General features: G+C 36.7%; 1 protein-coding gene across 20 annotated transcripts in view; it reads left to right on the top strand.

Moving 5' to 3' along the window:
- LOC100393071 (BEN domain-containing protein 5) overlaps positions 1–22,675 on the top strand; it is a 1,596,666-nt gene that overhangs the window by 389,890 nt on the left and 1,184,101 nt on the right. The gene's annotated exons all lie outside the window — the stretch shown is intronic.

Genomic DNA, 22,675 nt, shown 5'->3' with positions numbered 1-22,675 from the left:
ATATATGTAAGCACATCTATTGCATAAATACTTCAAAGTTGCTGGTTCATGGAATATAGATTTGTTCAGCTTTAAATAGCCAAATGGTTTTTTTGAGTAGCAGTACCAATTTATACGTCCTGTAGCAGTAGGAGAGTTCTCTCCCTTCCTCCAACTCTTGTCTTGTTTCCTCATTTTTATTTCAGAATTTCCGATGGGTATGAAAAAGTCTCCCACTGTGGTTTTATATAGCATTTTCTTAATGATTAAAAAAATTTAGCAGCTTTTATGTTGGTCATTTTGATACCATTTTCTGTGAATTACCTGTGAAAATCTTTGCTAATTTTAAAAAATTAAGTAGTCTTCTATTCTCTCTTACTGATTTGGAGAGTTCTTTATGTATTCCAGATACAAGTTATTTGTATGAATTGGAAATATTTTATTCTACATTATGGCTTGCTTTTTTATTCTTTAAATGGTGTCTTTTGATTATAGTACATTTAATGAGTTATTTTACTTTGATAGCTCTTTTTGGGTCCTGTTTAAGAAATACATATTTACTTTAAGCTCATAAGAATGTTTGCCTGTGTTTTTCTCTAACAGATCTCTTTTTTACCTTTCACATTTATATCTGATCTATCTAGAATTAACTTATGTGTATGATATGAGATATGAATTAAAAGAGACACATGCAGCTCTAGAACTCAGCAAATGCCACCTGAGGAAAATGAGCTTTGTGTTTGAGGCCTTTCAGGTTTCTATATTGTCATTCAAGCCCTTGATTACTGCACAAAGCTTTGCTGATTTTCTTTCAGAGGCCTTCTTCTGGGGCTAAGCCTTATCTTTAGCCTGAGTTCAGAATCATAAGATACCCTCAAGGGAAGAAAAATGATTGGCAATCATCAGTTTACCTCAGAATGTTGCCTCTTTGTAATTTTAGATCATCAAATTCTCTGTACTTTCACAGCTCTCTGATGCCTTAACAGTATTCTCTATGTAATTTAAGTAGCCTCTTCTCATTTTTTTGCAGTAGGAACATTGGACTGCCTTGACTTACTAGAAACACGTGGAGATAGAAATTTATCTTATGTTATTTTTATAATTTTATTAAATATATATAAAATATTATGTAATACTTACATATTTTTAATATTTATTATTTAATGTAGTAGATGTTTGTTCATTCTCATTGCCATATATCAATTGTGTGACTATTTTGCTACTATGGACTGAATGCTTATGTTTCTCCAAAATTTGCATATTGTATGCAATTATAAAAATATACACTTATGTCATAAATGTAACTATGTTACATAATATGTATTTTATAATATATGCCACTATATAATTTATAATTATGCTATGAAATATTTAAATAAATATATGTGTATTTGATGTAATATTTATGTCTTTGATTTTATAGTGTGATCACGAAGAAATAACTATTTCTAAAAGGCAACATTTTATCTGCTTTATTTGTTTATTTAATTTTTTTGAGACAGAATCTCACTCTGTCCCCCAGGCTAGAATACAGTGGTGCCATTATAGCTCACTGCAGTATTGAACTTCTGGGCTCACATGATCCTCCAACTTCAGCCTCACAAGTAGTTAGAATTACAGGCACACACATTTAATGATTAGTTTACCATTTCTCTTCTGATCTCTTATGATTTCTTTACTATATTGCATCTTTGACTATTATATATCTAATTTGAGTCTTTCTGGAAAGTTTTGCTGGCTGTTGTTATTCTAGTGTTCACATTTTTAAAAATCTTCATTGAGCCCCTCCAGTATGTCAGTTTACACCTAAATTGTTAAATAGAAATAATTCCTGCTTTGTGGCTTTTGCAGTCTGATGAAGGATATGGATATCAATTTAAAAAATCATAAGTATAAAAGTAAAATGAATTCCAAAATGTATCTGATGCTGATGGCCCAGGGTCTGTACTTTGAGAGTCACTGATCTAGGTTTGTCGATGGTGTAGGCTAATGTATTTTCCCTCTGGGCTAGTGTAGATCTGTTTTTTGGTATTTTATTTCTGGATTTTTGTTTTCTTTTTTGGTGAGTAATAAGTTGTCTTCCCAAGATTGTTCTAGTGTGACCAATGATGAGCAAGTATTAGTTGCCTAGCAAGGGAAGTGTTGCCTGTTTGCTCACCTACACAGAGGATGTAATGGTGAGTGTTTTTCCTTACTATGACAAAGGCAATTCTGTGTTTATGTGGCAGTTGCAGAAGCCAGACAGCCTGTGTGTGGCCTGATTGAATGGTTTTACTAGCACAATGAAGGAAATAGGAGTATATCTTTGTGTAGCGAGGGTTAAAGATGATCTGCCTGAGTGATTCTGTGGGCAGCTAAGGCTTTCCTCAGACCACGTAAAAAGGCAGATGAGTTTCCAAATGCAGAATATTCTCATTGGAGGACAGATGAGTTTCTAAGACAAAATTTTCCCACATGACCAGAGGGAATCTGTTGACATATAATTATTACTCTGGATAATTCTGGTCTTGTTAACTATTTTTCACTCCTTTTCACTTGTAAAATCTTGGTAGAATTCCAAAACCTTAGGTATACATGTGAAATCCCTCTCTATTTTTTAGAGGTAATGGTGAGAAAGGTTCCCCCTTCCCATAATAATTGGGTCGACATAGCAAGGAAATTAGGGAGAATAAAAGACTTTCCATGTTTTTATGTCACCACATTCCCAGACTTTCTCTGGAATATTAAATCTTAATATGACCTAGTGTACTCCTTCAACCCCAAATTTTTGTCCCTTGTTTTCCATTTAGGTTCATTCTCTCTACTACTTTCTCAGTTCCTTGATGTTGTGAGTCATGTCAGAACATCTCAGAGTTCTAAGTGCTGTACAGATATGGCAGCCATAAAAATGTGTCACTCAGATATGTTTTCATGACTGTGGGGAGCATAGTTGACCGATAGCCAGAATTTTTCTCCTCTGGATCCATGACCACATTCATCCTGAGACCAGACATCCTGTAGGTTGCTTCCAGCCAATGACTAGACATAGCAAGAGTACTAGGACTCTGCTTGTATCAACTCTTCTAATGGCCAGCTTTGACTACAGGACTTCCTTTTGATTTTGCCTAACTCTCTTAAACCCATGTTACAGCCTGAGATTCTTCACATTCGGTTCTTTCTTCCTCCATCCATTTTCAGATATGGTGCTTTATGGTCCGAAGGCCCTCCCTGCTTCCTTACCCTTAATATTTCACAGGCATTTCTCCCAATAATTTTTTTTGCCTGTTCAATCCTGTCATGGCACTTGCTTCCAAGAATACTTGAATTAACACAGGAGGTACTGAGAGTGGGTTGGTCTGTGCAAACAGGTAGTGAGAATGGGATTTGGAAATGCTTCAATCAGAGTAATGATGTCATCCTGGGTTTCATGTGGGAGACAAATATTTTCTGGCACAAGATGGCAACCCAAATGAAGAGTTCATCAATGAAGAAACTGGGAAAATGTGCAAGTGGAGAGTATTGTCTTGTAGGTACAATGATTACGGCATTTTAAAGATATAAGAAAAACAATGTCTACAAGGACTGTAGTCAGCTGATCATATCTAATGCCTTTCAGAAGGATAATGAAAAACTGAGGTCTATCAAAAACATTTAAGGGAGAAGTGTGAGATCCAGTGAGACACTTTGGTAGTTTACACAGAGGTTTATTCTGCAGTAGAAGAGTGGATTCAGAGGAGAAGCAGATTCAGGACTTGTTAGAAAAGCACAGGTTCAGAAATGTTTAAATGCTCATGCAAGTTAGGTCTATAATACTAAGATCATAGACCTCATGAGAAAACCCAATAACTTAAATAAGGGAGAGGGACATTTGGATGGATGCCATTGAGTTTTGGGTTCTGCAGATCCCTGTGAATGTGCACAGCTTTGGTATTTAGCCCACCTATCTCTTATAAAAGCTAGCACTATATTGGTGCTAGAATATACTGCAGAGGCTGTTTCCCTGCAAGGCAACAGTTGCTCTCTTTAGGAACTACTCTCTCACCTCTTGTTCAGCCACCAGGCTAAAACTTGCTACTCTCACCTCTTATCCAGCTACCAGGCTATAACTAGGTTGGTTAGCTATTTAACGATTTAAATACTATTACTACAAATAATATTGGGTCCAACTCTTTAACTACCTCTCCTGTCATCATCTGTGGCCTGCAAAGGTGATCCATCATTAAATTTCTAAGGAGCTACTAAAGTAGCTCTTCAAGAGGGCACCTACCTAGAATTGGATGTTTGATAAGAAAGGAAAAAGGTTATATACTAAAGGTGCTATAACAATTAGCCTATCTGCCAGGAGCCAGGAGATTGGGTTTTGAGGGTGATTGATTAAGCAGGCTAGAAAGTAAGACTGGATGTGCAAGAATTAATTTACTTGGATGTACTTTCTTATGATACAGTATTTTAACACCTAGGCAGTCACACCAAATACTGCTAGGCTAGCTCTTAAAAGCCTGAAGAAACTGATATCTCATGCTGAGTGAAATGCCTCAGTGCCCTGACACGCAATAAAGGAAAAGTAATGAGGCTGAGGAAAATAGGAAAATAGGACACATTATGTGAGGCCAGAAGACCCCCAGAGGATTAGGTTCCCCAAGAGGGCACACAAGACATACTATACTCCAAGGTCATCAGGAATATAAAGTGTATTCCTGATCAGTACACAGGCCACAGAGATTGTAGACCAAGACAGTCCCATACACTGTGTATTCCTGATGACCATGGAGAACCAGTGTCACTAAGAGTTTAATGCTTGATCACCTTTGAAGACCACAGGTGATGACAGAAGAGGTAGTGAAAGAGGTGAATGTAATACTATTTATGATAATGATGCTCTGAAGTAATATAGGCCAACTGGTGGTGTTTAACAACCAGGAGCCAGAAGGCCATAATTATTTTAATAATAGGCAAAGTCTGAGGACCATCAAAAGGGGCTTGACTTTCAGGGAGTTGTAGAGATGGCTAATAGAGCACAATGTCTCTATTGACAAACTAGATGGATACAAATAAGGGTGCTGATTAAATCCAAAATAAGAAAGAGGCAAGAATGGAGAATGGTTGATTTCCCCCAAAAGTCACTGTCTTTTCTCAGTTCCCGGACCTGAGTCAATTTTCTGAAAACAATTAATAGAAGAGGTGGCCATGTTTCTTGGAGGGATGACCCTGTAATACTATAGCAGATACATTTGGTAATGATTTCCCTAGTCCTCTTCCAAAGGGACTTAATGCCCATGTATTTTGGTGACTATATATTGAGGAAAGGGGAATAACCAGACAGTTCAAGTACTATTGATACAGGATCAGAATTGAGATTATATTGAAAGACCTAAAATATCATCATGGAGTCTCTGTAAGAGCAGAAGTTTCTGAGATCCAGTAATAAATGTAGTCTGTCTCACAGTGGGTCTGCTGGGTCCATGGAAAAACTCAGTGGCCATTTACCCAGTCCTCAAATGTATAATTGAGATCTATATACTTGGCTATTGGAGTAACCTTTACATTAAGTCCTTGGTCCAAGGGATAAGAACTATTATAGGGGGAAGGAAGACCAAGTGAAAGCTCTTCAATGGGGCCATTTCCCAAGCCAGTTTAATTGACAAATAAAATGATATCCTGCAGCATGGAGGAAGTAGTTTAGATTGGTGACACCACTAAATTTCTAAAACAGGAGTCAGAAAACTTTTTCTAATAAGGACCAGATAGTAAATATTTTAGGCCTGTGGGCTATGCCATCTTGGTCATAGCTATTCAGCTCTGCATTGTATTGTGAAAGCTCCTATAGATAATATGTAAATGAATGGAAATGGCTGTGTTCCAGTAATGCTTTATAAAATCAGGCAGCTTGTTGGATTTGACTTGCAGGTTGCATTTTGATGATCCCTTTTTAAAAGGATGCAGGGTGGTGGGCTCTACCATATTGCCATTTTATTCTCCAATTTGGCCCTTGAATAAACCAGATGAAACCATAAAACTAAAAACTATGACAAACTGAATAAAATAGTTTCCTTAAATGCAGCTGCTGGGTCTAATGGGGTATGCTAGAGAAGATTAATAAGGCCTCAGGAACATAGTAGGCAGCCATTTCTTTGTCACATGTATTATTTTCTATTTATATTTGAGAAGAGGGTCAGTAACAGTTGCTTTTACATGGGATGAAGAACAATATGTATATTTACTTTTGGTTTTAACCTAAGACTATGTTAACTCTCCCGTCTTCTGTCACAGTATTTTCCAAAGATATCTGGAATACCTTGAACAGAACATAATATGTATCCACTACTTCAGTGACATTATGCTGATTGGATAGGATGAGCAGGAGTTGATTGCTTATCCTGGAGGCCTTTATAAGACCCTGTATACCAGAGGGTAGGAGAGAAACCTTAGGAAGATTTAGGGACTCCATTCACTTCAGGTAGACTTTAGAGGTGCAGTGATCAGAGGCATGCCCTTCAAAGCAAAAGACAAGTAGCTGCATCTTTTTTATTACAAAGAAGGAAAGATAGGATCTGGTAGGATAACTGCTCTGGCCTATATGCTTGGTTACACATAAGATTTCCAGCTTTTATTGAAACTTGTGGCAGGTGCAGGTTGTAGGGAAAGTACATACTGTCCCTTCTGCTATGTAATTTGGAAGATCTATGTTATTGGAGGTGTCAGTTTTGGGAAAAGATATAATGTGGAGTTTATAGTAAGCTCCAGAAGGAGAGACACTACATAGGCCACAGAGATTTTAAACCAAGACTATACCATTCACAGTAAATAATTATGTGCCTTTTGAGAAACAGCTCCTGGCATGTGACTAGACCCTGATAAAGATGGAATGCTTTACAAGCAGGTATCAAGTGACCATTTATCTGGAACTCTTAATCATGAGCTGGGTTTTGTTAGACCTGCAAAGTCATAGAATTGGACAGGCCTAGCACCAACTTATCTGGGATTGGATATCTGGGATTGAGTTAAACTGGATCAGAGGTCATAAGTAAATGCCTAAGCAGGTAACTTAAAGTTCTGTTTAATCCGACACAATTGCATCAGCTCCCTTAATGTAGTTTTTGCCTATTGCCTTATGATCTTATCCTGTATGACCAGATAATGGGGGAGCAATAGGCCCAAGCTTGGTTTATGGATAGGTCAGTTCAATATGTTGCTGAAAGCAAAAACCATATGGTACCTGCATTATGGCTGTATGCAGGGTGGTTAACAATAAAGGAGAGAAAAAAAATCATCCTATCAGCCAGGGACTGTAAGTGGTATGCCTGGCTATATCTACTTTGTATGAAATAAAACATAGCCCGAGGGAATAATGAACATAGATTCCTGGGCAGTGACCAATGGCCAGGCCAATTTATCAGAAGCCTGAAAGGGGAAATATTAGAAACAAAGAGGTCTGGGGTAAAGGTATGTGGTTGGTTAAATGGGAGTAGGGACACTCAGAATGTTTTACTGAGACATATTGATGTCTCATCTTGTCATTTTTACCTGCTGCCCTACTTAGTGCCTCTTCCATGGTAGATACTTCCTGGAAGACATTAACATAGATTTAAAAATCTTTAAGATATATTTACAAGAATAAACTTATTAGCATTCCTCATCTTTTTGAGGAAATGTTTATCACAAATATTATAGACATCCCGAGGCTTCAGAAGTGGCCATGAGTAAGACCATCAAAGAATAGATTTTTGACTTGTAGCCCTAACCCTAGCGGTTGCTGTTACCAACACTGACAATTTCTGACTGTGGTACATGAGCAACAGCAGATGGTATTGAATAATACCATAGCTTCTTCAGAGGATGTAGCATTGTAGTACCTCTTGGCAATGTTTATTTAGTAAATCTATCTTAGAAAAAAGATTTGTAAATCTGTGTTAATACCTTCCAGGATACATCTACCATGGAAGAGGCACTAAATAACCCAGTAGGCAAAAATGCTTTGGCTAGTTGATATCCCCAGGCTTTATTATCAGATACCCTGGAGGTATAATAATTAGTACATGAATGGAGTAGCCACAAGGTGCTGTATTTTTTCTCAACAGCATGGACTCCCACTTACCAAGGCTGACCTAGCTACTGCTTCCTCTTAATGGCCCACCTGTGAGAAATACAGAATAATGCTGAGTCACCAACAGCACTATTCTTAGAGACCACCAACTGGCCACTTAGGGATGAATCAACCACATTGGGCTCTTTTCAACCATGAAGAGTCAGCAGTTCATTCTTTAGATATCTATTCTAGATATGAGTTTGCCTTTCTTACCCATACATAGTTCCACTATTAAGGGTCTTATGTATTGCCTGATTTACAGGTATGAAACAGAAAAAAACATTTTATGAGGGGACTCACTTCACAGCAATCCAGATGTAAGGGTGAGCTCTTGATACCACTGGATCCACTGATTGTATTATATGCCATTCCATAAGGAAGCTAGCTTCAGGAGCACTATAGCAGCTTTCTAAATGCACAGCTGAAGAGTCAGTTTGGAGGCAACACTGAAAGAATGGGGTATCATCCTTTAGGATGCAGTATGTACAATACATAAGAGGCCTTTATATGGATTGCATTCTAAATAGAAAGAATATATGGATCTAGGAACAAGAGGTAGAAGTAAGAGAGACATCTCCTCCATTCTGATGTGCCACACATTAACACTTTCAGTAACCTACCAGGAACTTTATATTTCTGTCCCTGCATTCTTGGGATCTGCAATTTGAAGTCCTAGTTCATAAACGGAGTGTACTCTTGTCAGGGGACAGAGCAAGTGTCTCATTGAACTACAACATGTGGCTGCCACCATGGCACTTTGTACTTCTCTTTAGAGACCAGCAGTCTAGAAGAGGAGCTACCTTCTTGGTGAGGGTAATTGACCCCGATTAGCAGGATGAATAGGAGTAGCTTTTACACAGTAGGGGTAGGGAAGAAAATGTGTGGAACCCAAGTGATCATCTTGGGTACCTCTTGATACTTCCTTAGATCATTGTAACTGTTAATGGGCATGTGTAGCAACCCTTGATAGAGAAGAGGCTGATTACAAATAGCTCAAATCCTTCAAGAATAAAGGCGGGGCCACACCACCCAGTAAGATTACATGATCTCCTAAAGCGATGGTTACGTAATTTAGAATGAGGGGAATTGAGAATGGCTACTGGAGGAGGGAAAGAATGGATACCATTTAGGGCTCCAGGACCAAATGAAGTGATGAGGAAAGTGATTTGTCTCACTAACTTTGATCTTCTATGTTTCTGCTTAGAAATAGAGGTCCACAGGGACCATATGGAATTTGCTTCCTGAACTTAGAGAGAAATAGATCTGTAGGGCCGCCTGGGATTTATACTGTGGCAGCCATTAAAAAGTGCTATTCACATCTTCTACTTCGCGAGTATCATGCTTCTTGACAGCCCCACCTACTTCTCTGGAGTTACCACTGTATTCACACTGAACACTTTCTGCAAGCTGTTATCATCTGAATTAGTTGGAGTTCTTCAGAGATTCAGAGAAAAAAACCAGTGTGTGTATGTGTGTGTGTGTGTGTGTGTTTGTGTATGTGTGTGTGCATGCACATATGTGTGTGTAAGTGGGGACTTATTAGGAGAATTGGCTCAGGTGATTATGGAGGAGATGCCACTTGACAGGCTTTCTGTAAGCTGGACACTCAGGGATGTGGATAAGCATGACATGTTCCAAGTTTGAAAGCCTGATAACCAGGGAAGTCAATGGTGTAACTCTCAGTCCCAGGCTGAAGACCTGAGAATGCAGGAGAGTCTGCTAGTGTAAGTCTTGGAGTCCAAAGGCTAGACAGGCTGGAATTCTGATGTCCAAGGGCAGAAGAAAAAGGGTGTCCTAGGTCTGGGGGTGGAGAAAGAGAGAGACAAAGAGAGAGAGAGAAAGAGACTTTGCCCTTCCTCCTGTTGTTCAATCCAGGCCCCTAGCCATATGAATGATTCCCACCCACACTGAGGGAGGATCTTCCTCACTCAGTCCACTAATTCATATGCCAATCTCCTCTGGAAACACCTTCATAGATACACCTGAAAATAATACTTTGTCAGTTCTCTGTGAATTCCTCAATTGTGTCAACTTGACACCTACAATTAATCATAATACCATCCAATGACTGAACACGGCAAGGATACTAATTCTAGTTTGTTTCTTAGAATTGTGTTGTTGTCTGAGAGTCTTACCCAGTCCTTCTCCTTTCCCCACTTTATCTTATTGATATCAGATCTGCATAACAGCCTAAAGGCTTTTCCTACATATTCCTTATTCTTTCCTCTTATCCTTTACATTTCCCTCAATATGTCTCTTGTATCCCATATTGCTGTTTATTCTCAAACTTGAACTAATATAATCAAGTAGGTATTTGGTAGATGTTCATGAATATATAGTTAATACCAACATCATAGGACACCTATGTTTTCTGATATTCTGAGTCCATTATGGAGCTTTAAAATCTCACAAATATTTTTAGGAGTCAGTGTTCTGTCTCATATGGCTATATGGGTAGTCATACTTGGTTGACATTTCATCCTGGTGATCTGCAAAGAGAACAATTTTATACTGAGATAGATAAACGTGTGTTAGTACTGGCTCCGATATTTATTTCCTCTAAGTTAATAGTGTGACATTGGACATCCCTTTTGGCTTCAGCTACAAAATGCAAATCATACTTATTATACAGGATTGCAATGTACATTAAATGAAGTATGCATATATTCTGCCTTGTTGGGGTCTGTAACATAACAAATGCTCAATAAATAACAGGTCTATTTCCAGTAGTTATAACATATTACTATCAGCTAGAAGGTATTTTATGTTATCCTCTAAATGAATGCATCGAGTAGACAAGGATGTTTGAATTCTCTGATTTTGCAGCTTCCTCTTCTCTCCATTGTCTGGTGCTGTTTCATATAAATACCTCTGCATGGCCCTTAAAGTCACATTTGTTGATAATGGAATTGTACATTACCCCTGCCAACCAGGAACTTTAAGTAGTAGAGTGCTATTGGGCCATCCTTCCAAGATTCTACTAGTCATATGGTAGTCTTCAGGCAACAAAAAACATAGATTTGCTTTCTTCTGAAAGCTCAGCTCTCTGGAGCCATGTTTATAATAAACTATTGACTTCCTAAGTCTTTAGGTAAGATGTGATTTGTGCTCTTTGGTGTTCAGTAGTAGAAATCTAATGCCTGAACATTTTCAGAAAATTTCAACAAGCTCCTACAGGAGCCTCCCCAGGAGTCCTGCAGTGTGCTTCATAGATAAACCAAGGAGATGATCATCTGCTAACAATTGCTTTACTTTCAGAACTTGCTAAGAGGAGATATACCTTTAGTCTTAATTGTCAAGGAAAGAGGAACAGACACATTATATCTTTCAAGGGATTACTTTCGTTTTTGAAGTTCTGGACTCAACAGAAGATGGAAGAGAAGGGTGACAGAGGAGGAAAAAATGATAACATTTAATAAGTGCTTACTCTGTGACAATCACTATATTATCTAATTTAATTTCCACATATGCCTTGATAAGTAGCATTATGATTAATTTAAGCTAAGATATACATAAAGAAGTAGTAGGAGAATAATAGAAAGCGTTTTAAAATAGTTTTTAAATGATGTGGCTTAGATGATAAAGGCCATAGTAGTTTAGGGAACAACTGGGGAAGTGGAAAGAGATTGTATATGGTGTCAGATGTTACTGATACTGGCTATAAGGGGCTGAACCTTAAAGGAAATATATCTAGGAAAATTTATCAGATCCTCTTCTGTGAGCACAGGAGACCAGATCACAATACCAAAGTCATTATAGAGTTTCTTTATGTGGGTTATAAACTAATGGAGGGGGGGGGAATCTCATCTCTGCTATGGCATGACTGAAAGCAAGTATATTAGTTAAGATTGGGCTTATGTATATATTAAAGAAAACCAAAACAATCATTGCTTTAGAAAACATAAGGAATTTTTTTCTTACATGAAGAAAGGTCTAGATATGTGTAGTTCTAGATGTGTGTCCCTTCATGAAGTCATCAAAAATTTAGGCTTCTGCTCTTCTTATCTACCATCCATAGCTCTTGGCTTTATCCTCAAGGGTCTTTTCATAGTTTAAAGGTGGACGTAGCAGCTCCAGCTATTCTGTTCCAATATTGGACAGCAGGAAGGAGAAAGGAAAGGTGAAGGGCACACCTTCCAACTTAGTCAGTTACCTTTAAAGATATTTTACCTAGAAATTTTGCCAAGTGACTTCCTCTTACATTTGACTGGCTACCACTATTTGGGAAATAGAGTTGTTTCATATTTTAGCTGTGTGCAAACTACCCTCCACAGAATCAGTGCTGTGTTACTGAAGAAGGGGAGATATTCAATAAGAAACTAGTAGTCTCTCTTGCAGCAGACATTAGTTTGCCTCTTAAGATCCCTGTCAGCCTTTTAATTTTAGGATTAAGAAATAATATGAGCTAACACGTTTAAGCATTTATTATGTGCCAGGCATGATGCTAAATGCTTTGAAGGGTTTTAATTTAATACTCACAATAACCACAATTACCTTATAAAGGAGTATTGTTTTCCTTCAAGGAAGGAATATTCAACATATACTTACTGAGTGTTAAAAATGATGGTGATTATGATGATGATGATAATAATAATTTAAAATGTCTCACATTTATTGAATGCTTATGATATAGTTGTTACTGTGCTAAGGGCTTTTAATTCTATGCGTACCTCACATCACATGTATATACACACTCTGTCTCTCTCTCATTAAAACTATATGAAGTAAAAGTTTTATTCTCATTCTATAGATGAGAAAAATGGGCTCCCACCCATGTAAGTAACTTGTTCAAAAGTCCACAGCTAGTCAGTGACATGGCCAAGACTATCACCAAGCCTATGTCATGGCAAAGCTCTTTCTTTTAACCATTATGCTGTACTTTAGGCCCTGTACAAGGGATATGGTGTTTAAAAGTGGTAGTCCTAGTCCTTAACCTTGAGGAGCTCACAATCCAGCCAATTGACAGTTACATAATATATATCATATAAACAATTGCACTTTTATTTCACAACACTATTTTAGATTTGTCAGATCGTAATGAGACACAGAATTTAACTGGAACGTTCAAGGGAAATGGATTTATGGCCTTGGTCTTTGGACTGAATTTAGTAGCAGAGCCATCCAGGTAAAAGGACCTTGTAAATTTGAGGCATTAGTACTATTAACATTTAAAATTTAATCAATGTGCTAGACTTGGTGAGTAAACAGGTAGTAGTTCAATTAAAGGGCTACAATTCTGAGGAAGAGGCATCTGAGACACTTAAAGATATAGATATTGTTTGGAGACATGTGAGTCTAAATTCTGCTTTCTAAAGTTGATTTTCGTTTTAGAATCAAGGAATCTTAATGTTTGTAAAAATTTCCTTATAATGGAAATGATTACATTTTTAAGGTAAATTCTTCCAACATAGTAATGCAAACCATGAATATAAAAAAGGATAGAGACAGTAAAGCAGCAGTAATTTGTATGTTTTCTCACTTTGGGCAGTTCCAAATCTTTGTGGAGCTACCACCAGCAGCTGCATAACTTCTTAGGAAAACACAGACCAAGGAAGAGCTGAGAAGTATATGTTGCATCTATTGCTCTTGCCCTGTATGGTCTTTGTCCTTAAGCTAAGTTTCTGTATCCTTCAATAATTAAATCAGTAATGTAATCTGATTTGAGAGAGAGAGTGTGTGTATATCTTTTCCTGTGAATCTGTATTCGACCTGAAATGCTGCAGAGGAATTGAGTGGGGGAGAAATAGGAATCTGAAAAGGTATCACAAAGGAGGTTGCATTTGAACTGGATCAGGAGGATAAAAAATAATTCATAAGAAGAAAAGAGGAATGGAATTTATTTAAAATGAAAGGAATAGCATGAGCAAAGGGAATGAAACAAAATAGCATGGCAATTAAAGATAATCATAACAATGATGATGATGGCTCTCATTTTTGGCATTGTTGGTAGGGAATTTTTAATGATTTTCTGATTTGATCTTTATAATGACCCTATAAGGTAGGCATTATTATTCCATTTTCAAACTGAAAAACTGAGGCACGAAGAGATGAAGTAACTTATCAAAGTTATTTTAGCTAGTAACTTCATAGCCAAGATTTTCTTTATTCTAAAACCTGTTCTTTTGATTATGCATACTTATGTCTGGCTACACTGGAGACTGGTAGGTTAAGAATGCTTAAAAATCACATAGCTACCAGAGGGAAGACTACTAGAATAATGAACAATATGAATTATAGAAGATATTTAGAGATCAAAGAATTCTCCAAAATATTTTTGAGAAAGAGCAACCAGTAAAGCTAGAGGAAAACCAGAAAAATAAGTATAGTCAAACCAAATGAAGAAAATTTTTTGAGGAGAACAGAGTGATCTACTGTGCCAAATATCACTGTTAGGTCAAGTAAATTGAGGGATGTGAATTGATTATAGGTTTAGAAATGTGGAGGGTATTGGGGATCTTGGCAAAAGCAGTTTCAGTAAAATGGTGAGGTAAAGCTTGTGACTTGATTATATCTAAGAGAATTGATGTGAAGATTAAATGATACAGTGAATATGAAGTATATGACACAATGCCTGGCACATAGTGCTCCTACTTTACATATATTCCTCCTTCCCATCCCTTTTTCTTCTCTAGAAAGAACATGATCAAATTCAGTGAAATAGGATATAAAAGGGCATGTAAAGAAATAACAGTTTAATTTTGGAGAGAAAATAGACTATATGAGTGGTAAGATGTGGAATAGTCTATAGCCAGTACATTGTGTGACCAACTGAAAAGTAAGAGCTTTTCTTTTCTAGCTAAAGGAGATCCATTGAAGATTTGGTATCAGGAAAATGTCATTAAAACTGCTGTATTTCCTTGTGTCCTCCATAGTGCTTTGCACATAGGTAGTATTAAAAAGGATGTATTGATTTAAATGATTTGAATCTAAATAATTTAAATAATTTTACAAAAGGATTCTGATCGACCCAGAGAGAACTCAAATGCTCTTAGTTCCCCTTCCTTTTGAATTGTGTTGATACTATGTTCGTTTTTCTGCTATGCCTCTATCTGTTTTTTTTCTCAGTATATTTGCTTTGGTGCTTTATAAAACTCAACATAAATCTCTGTATGCGAAAATTATTTGGCAGATTTCTCTAATATCAGGCCATAACTACAAACTGTTAAGGCATATCTGGCAGCTATCTCATCTTTTCATGTTTCTATATAATCCTTTAAAATCAGATACTTTACCATCCAATAATTCAGAACATTTTATGTGATTTATAAATTGAGATCATCTCTCCAACCTTTTGGAAAATTTGGACCTGTGAATTTAAAATGTTTTTCCCAGAGCTCTTTTAAACCATTTTTTTCCTCCTGAACTATAGTCTCTTTTCTAGCTGAGTTTTCCCTTCTGGCATATATAGACAAGTCCCATGACCTTGTCATCGGTCTATCAGGACATTTATACTTCCTCCTTTGCCCTCTCCTTTGGAAGACAGAAATACAGCCAAACTTCTATGTACATTTATTGTTGGAGTATGATTTTTAAGGGAAGCATCATAATGTAGTGAAAAGAGCTATATATTAGGATGTATGAGATTTGGGCTATTAGCTCCAGAAGTGCCAGTGTGTAACTGATGTGTTGGGTGGCTTCTCTCAAAGTACTAAGTTGTTCTATACCTTAATTTTCTTATATAAAAGGCAAGGGACTTTGGGAGGCTGAGGTGGGCAGATCACAAGGTCAGGAGTTCAAGAAAAGCCTGGCCAATATGGTGAATCCCTGTCTCTATTAAAAATACAAAAATTAGCTGGGTGTGGTGGCACATACCTGTAGTCCCAGCTACTCAGGAGGCTGAGGCAGGTGAATTACAGGGAGGCAAAAGTTGCAGTGAGCTGAGATTGCACCACTGCACTCCAGCCTGGGCAACAGAGTGAGACTCTGTCTCAAAAACAAAAACAAACTACAACAACAACAAAAACAAGGTAGTGTGATTAAATAATGTAAATCACTCATTTATTATACAAATGTTTTCTGAGTGTTCTGTGCCACTCCTTAGTAGGAGTGCTAATGTGAATAAAATATACTTTCCGCTTGTACACCTTAAGGTTGATGCAGAAAAAAATGTAATACAAATTGGTTATATAAAAGAGGTTGCAAAGATGGGATTATAGTGTAGTAGCACAAGTGAATGGTAACTAATGAACTGGAGTGGTCAGGAAATGCTTCCAAAAGGACATAACTAAGCTTAAACTAAATCTTGAAAAATGAGTTGGACTGGAATTCTTTTTATACACTGTTGGTGGGAGTATAAATTCGTAACACTACTTTTGGAAAAATACTATAAAAGTACTACTAGAGGGAACATACATGTCCCTTTTGCTATTGTATATGATGCCAGTTTTTCAGTCCTAGTAATGTACATAAACATTCTCCAAAAATATGTAAAATGTTTTCACTGGTTTTTTTTCATAGTCACATTTTGGAAATTATTCAAATGGCTATAAATCATACAGTTGACACATTGGGTTATTGTCATACCATGGAATATCATACAGCATTAAGAATGAGTGAACCGTAGTTAACTACATGTAATAACATGGAAGAATCTCACAAAAACACTATTGAGAGAAAGGGGCCAGAAGAAAAGACTATATACCGTATGGTTCCATTCATATAAAGTTAAAAACAAACAAAACTAGTCCATAGTATTAAAATTCAGGTTAGTAGTTATCCTTGACAGGAAGGCAGTGCCTGAAAAGAGGCTTCTGGAATGCTGGTTCTATTCTGTTTCTTGATATGAGGGGTACATATATAGGTATACAGGGTTTCTTAAAAAATCATGATGTTGTACAGTTTTCTGCATGTATGATGTATTTTAATAGAAATTTTACCAAATGAGTGTATTTGTCAAGATCATAGCAGACAAGCGTGTTCTAAATAGAAAAAAAAAAAAGAACATGAACGAAGGGAGCAAGTATTAAGGAACATATTTTGCATTTCTCACAAGCTGTGATTCTAATATTCTTTTTTTTAATTTCAACTTATAGGTTTAGGGCAGGAATCCCCAACCTTTTTGGCATCAGAGACTAGTTTTGTGGAAGACAATTTTTCTATGGACTGAGGTGGCAGGATGGTTTTGGGATGATTAAAGCACATTACATTTACCATACTTTTATTTCTATTATTATTATATTGTAATATATAATGAAATAATTATACAACTCACCATAATATTGAATCAGTGCAAGCCCTGTGCTTGTTTTCTTGCAAGTAGATGGCCCCATCTGGGAATGATGGGAGACAGTGACAGATCATCAGGCATTAGCTTCTCATAAGACATTACTTATGTCTTAGCTTCTCATAAGACGTTACTCATAACCTAGACCCCTTCACACGCAGTTCGCAATAGGGTTTGTGCTCCTATGAGAATCTAATGCTGCCACTGATCAGACAGGAGGCAATGCTCGGGGGTAATGCGAGTGATTGGGAGTAGCTATAAATACAGATGAAGCTTCACTCACTTGCCCACCACTCGCCTCCTGCTGTGTGGCCTGGTTCCTAACAGGGAATGGCCTGATACTGGTCCATGGCCTGGAGGTTGAGGACTCCTGGTTTAGGGAACACTTGTGCAGGTTTTGCACATTGGTATATTTTGTGATGCCCAGGTTTGGAGTTTGAATGATCCTGTCACCAGGTACTAAGTATAGTACCCAATAGGTAGTTTTCAGCCCTTGCCCCACTCTTTCCCACCCCCATGTAATAGTCTTCAGTGTCTGTTGTTCCCATCTTTGTGTCCGTGTGTACCTAGTGTTTACCTCCCGCTTATAAGTGAAAGCATGCAGTATTTGGTTTTCTGTTCCTGAGTTAATTCACATAGGAAAATGACCTCCAACTGCATCCACATTGCTGCAGAGTACATTATTTCAGTCTTTTTTGTGACTGCATAGTATTCCATGATATATCTGTATATTTTCTTTATCCAATCCACAGCTGATGGGTGCCAAGGTTGATTCTTTGTTTTTGCTATTGAAATAGTGTTGCAAATGAACATAGAGGTGCATGTGTATTTTTGGTGGAAGGATTTATTTTCATTTGGATCTATACCCAGCAATGGGATTGCTAGGTCAAATGGTAGTTCTGTTTTAGGTTCTTTGAGAAACCTTCAAACTGCTTTCCAAAGTGGTTGACCTAATTGACATTCCCACCAGCAGTGTATGTGTTCCCTTTTCTCCACAACCTCACCAGCAGCTGTTATTTTTTGACTTTTCAGTAATAGCCATTCTGACAGGTATGAGATGGTATCTCAAGGTGGTTTTGATGTGCATTTCTCTAATAATTAGTGATGTTGAGCATTTTTTTCATATGTTCGTGGTCCACTTGTATGTCTTCTTTTAAAAAGTATCTGTTCATATTCTTTGCCAACTTTTTGATTGGAATTTTTGTTTGGCTTGCTTGGTTTGTTTAAGTTTTTTATAGATTTTGAATATTAGAATCTATCCTGAATATTAGAATCTTTGTCAAACCTAATATTCATTTTTCTTCATTTTTCATTCATAACAAAAATTGTTGTTGCCTACTGTGTGATATTATTTTCTTCAAGTTGTACATATTGTGAAAATAGTAATAAAAATAAATTTCTGTCTTTTAAAGTCCAATTAATTACTTACATAAACAAGATAAAACAACCAGAATAATAACAGCTTTGCTTGACTATGAGCTTCCTGCAATGACTATGTTTTAAATATTTTTATCTCACTATTACTTTGCATAGGGCCTTTCAAATAAGCATCCATTAAGTGTTAAATTAATGGATTAGGTCACCATCTGCAATACAGACATAGAAATAATGCAAAGGCACATTTATCATAGATTTAGAAGATTTCCAAAGGAGTCCAGAAGATTGAAGTAAGTTCATTAACCTATAAAATCTCATTTTGCATAGCACATTAACTATATAAGGCTTTTTACTTTCTCAGAAACATATTTTTTTCTGACATCTTTCTCCATGCAGTAAGGAAAATTTATAAAATATATTGGAAAGTAATTGCTAAAATGATCATGATATTCAGCACCTTAGGATGGTCCACTGTATTGTATTTTAAAAAATATTTCTTGAGAAATTAGGACAATAACAAGTTAAATTCTAGGCCTTAGAATCTGAACCATGTCTCTTCTTTCGACTTAAGTTTTTACATCTACTCCTTGCTCAGATTCATTGACCTTCAGTATAAAATATTCAGTTCCGTAGTCTTAGTGTTTGGTAATAGCATGAGTCTAAGAATATGGTTGATACCAAAAAATCCTCTGGGCCACTTACCATGTTTTAGATGTTTTCCATTTGTCCCTGTAGAGCCATTCTTCTCTCTTTTCCACCTTTCTTGGTACTCCATGACACTGACTTTTATGGACTGAATCAGCAAATTCTCTTATATTCTGGCTTACAGTTGAGTGCCAATAGGAGGCACTAGGAGGAGATCACCGGGTAGGAAAAGGATGAGTTTGGGATTTTTATTTTTTTTTTTTAAAGCCACATTTGCATTCTCCAGGTTTTGGTAACTACTATCTCCCCATGGTACTTCATGCCTATAGAGCCTTAGGTGAGCCTCAACCCCCACTGGAGAAAGATAACAGCTTTCATCTGTTGCTAGAGCCATAGTACTTCATTATCCCTAGTTAGTTTTTCAATTCTGTTCACACCTTTGTAAATAGTCCATTTATTACGTTCTTTTTGTTTATTTTATTTGAATTTGCCATCTGTTTCCAGCCAGACCCTGAGTGATACGCTAGACTAGGTTTGCATATGGTATTGGTTTGTATCTTAGTCAATTCCTGCTGCTATAACAAAATATCTTAGACTGGGTCATTTATTAAGATATTTTTATTGCTCACAGTTCTGGAGGCCGTGAAATTCAAGGTTCCAGTAAGTTCAGTGTCTGGTGAGGACCTCTTTGTCACAGATGATGTGTTGTTGCTGCATCCTAACATGAGAGAAGGGCCAAATGGCTCCTTCAAGCCTTCTTTATAAGGTCACTAGTCCCTTCATGAGAGTAGAGCTTGCATGATCTAATCACCTTCCAGTGTCTTCACCTCTTAATATCATCACATTCAGGATTAAATTTCAATACATGAAATTTGCAGGGACACAAATATTCAGAGTATAGCGGTTAGTATGGCTTTGTTTTCCACACAGTGCTGTGCCAGTCTTACTCTTTCTTCAGGAACCAGCTCAAGAGCTACTTCCTCTGAAAAATGGATTTTGGAGTCTGAAAAGTCTAGGTTTGAGTTAAAACTCCAACACTCCCTAGTTGTGTGTCTTGGGGAGAATTTCTTCCATTTTTGAACTTTAGTTTTCTTCTCTGTAAAAATAGGAGAAATAACACCCCCATGCAAAGTTGTTAGGGTTATTAAACAAGATTACATCTTTGAAAATTCCTGACACTAAATAGAATTTCTGTTTTTATTTTCCTCCTTCATGTGAGGAAAGGCATACTGGTCATGTAGTGAAGCACTGGGCATACTTCACTACATACCCAGTGTGACTAACTTTATCTTATTTTTTTTTTCTTTTCTACTGCCTGCATTTGCTTGCTTGTTGCTCTGAATCTGTTTCCTTGTTGTGTCACTATAAATGCTTTGCCTTTTAAAATCTACTCTTGCCATGTATGTACCTATGCAGCAATCCTGCATGTTCTTCACATGTACCCCAGAACCTAAAATGCAATAAAATGTATATATTTAAAAAAAAACCATAGACTTCACAATTTCAAAAACAACAACAAAAATCTACTCTGAATTTCTTAGGGCAATGGATCATAGATAAATATTAAAAACAACTGAAAGTTGTGTATATACTTTTAGAAGTTATAAAAGATACTGTTAATATTACATCTAATTCTTACAACTATGCAAAGGAAGAATATATTATTTCTCTCATTTCACAAATGAAATAACCAAGTCTCAGAGAGCTAAACATTGAGTACACGTGGACACAAAGGAAACAATAGACACCAGAGCCCACTTGAACAGCTACCTATTGGGTACTATGCTTATTACCTGTGTGATGAAATAATATGTACATCAACCTCCAGAGACACAATTTATCTGTAGAACCAACCTGTGCATGTACCCCTGAAACAAAAACAAAAGTTAAAAAAAATGTTTCTCTAAGATCATAGAGCTAAATAGTCTAGGAAAACATAATTCAATCTTAGATTGTCAGATTTTAATCCCCTTCCTTTTCTGTTATACTATAATTATCTTGTTTGTCTTCTTGAATGCCTTACCCATTGCTTCACATTTACCAAATTCATACTGATAAGCCCATCTCTATTTTTTTTCTTCTTCAGCTTCCTTTCTGACGAATTGATTCTTATTTTTCTTCTTGTCTAATCTCTCTTAATTATTTGTTGGTAATTTTTATTCCTTCTCATCGAATACTTTTCTCCAGAGACCCTAATGATAAAAACTTAATAATTATCCTAAGTGAAAAACACAGGAAGCTAGCATATGTCACTCTGGATCTGGACTTGACGTCTACTAGTTGAAAGTAACTTTTGTTCCTTCTTCAGTCTTGTATTTGGCTGTTGTCCTTGCATGTATAGCCCTGTGGTTACAATGCAGACCTTTTCTGATGTTAAGCAATACAGAAACATTTACTGAAAGACAATGTAATGTAGCAGAAATGACAATAGCATATATGCCAGCCAGTTCTGGGTTCAAATCCTGAGTGTACAATTTACTAACTTTGTGAATTTGGGCAAATTAAACTTGGTTTTTAAAATTCAGATTCCTCATTTGTAATATGACTGTGGTTGGGGAGGAGTGATGGTAATGAGGACACCTACCTTGCATACTTCTTGTGTTATAATTATACATAATAGTATCTGTAAAGAATATATCGCATTGTAGATTTTCAGTAAATCATAACTTTTGTTGTGATTACTATTTTTATCATTAGAAGAGATACAAAAGAATCTTTCTTTTTTTTTTTTTTTAGTTTTTTTCAGACTAAGAGATGCATTTATGGAGGAATAGGATAATTACTGTATTTAGAGTTTGGCCAGGTCACTGCAAAACAGATGTCAAGAGGTACAGCATCTTATAAATGCCCAGTATGAAGAATCTCTTTTGCTTTTTCTGCCTTGGTCCTTCTATGATTCACAATGCCTTCTTCTTTAGTGGTGCCAATGACTAGATATTTTAAGGCAATTTGTAGGATTAATCCTCTGTGTACTACAGCAGACTGAGGCCTGGATGGAACTGGTAATAATGCAGTCTTTCTCCAGTAGAGGTTTAAATTTACCTAACATACTCTCTAGGCTTTTTAGGCCCCCATTACAAAGGGTATTACATGCTGAAAGGCTTGTCATGGATGAAAAATTTCTGGTGCCAATGGCTTTCTAATTCATTTCTCCTATAGAAGTGAAACAAAAAATTCAGAATAAGATGGGAAAATATGTACTGAGAGAAGAATTTTTTTAAAAAATGTTTGTATTTAATATGGGCAGTTCATTAGAATAGATAATGCCCTCCCAGGCTCCAAATCTTCACTCATGTTGATTTCTCTCTCTTTCTTCCTTTCTTTCTCTACCTAGTGAACTCCTGCTGCTCTTTTAAGAACCGACTTCAACCTTATTTTGAAGCTTT

The sequence above is a fragment of the Callithrix jacchus genome, chromosome 7, assembly GCF_049354715.1.
Source record: "Callithrix jacchus isolate 240 chromosome 7, calJac240_pri, whole genome shotgun sequence".
NCBI classification, from domain to species: Eukaryota; Metazoa; Chordata; class Mammalia; order Primates; family Cebidae; genus Callithrix; species Callithrix jacchus.
Note: the sequence above shows the minus strand (reverse complement) of the source record. Positions and strands in the feature narration are given on the sequence as shown.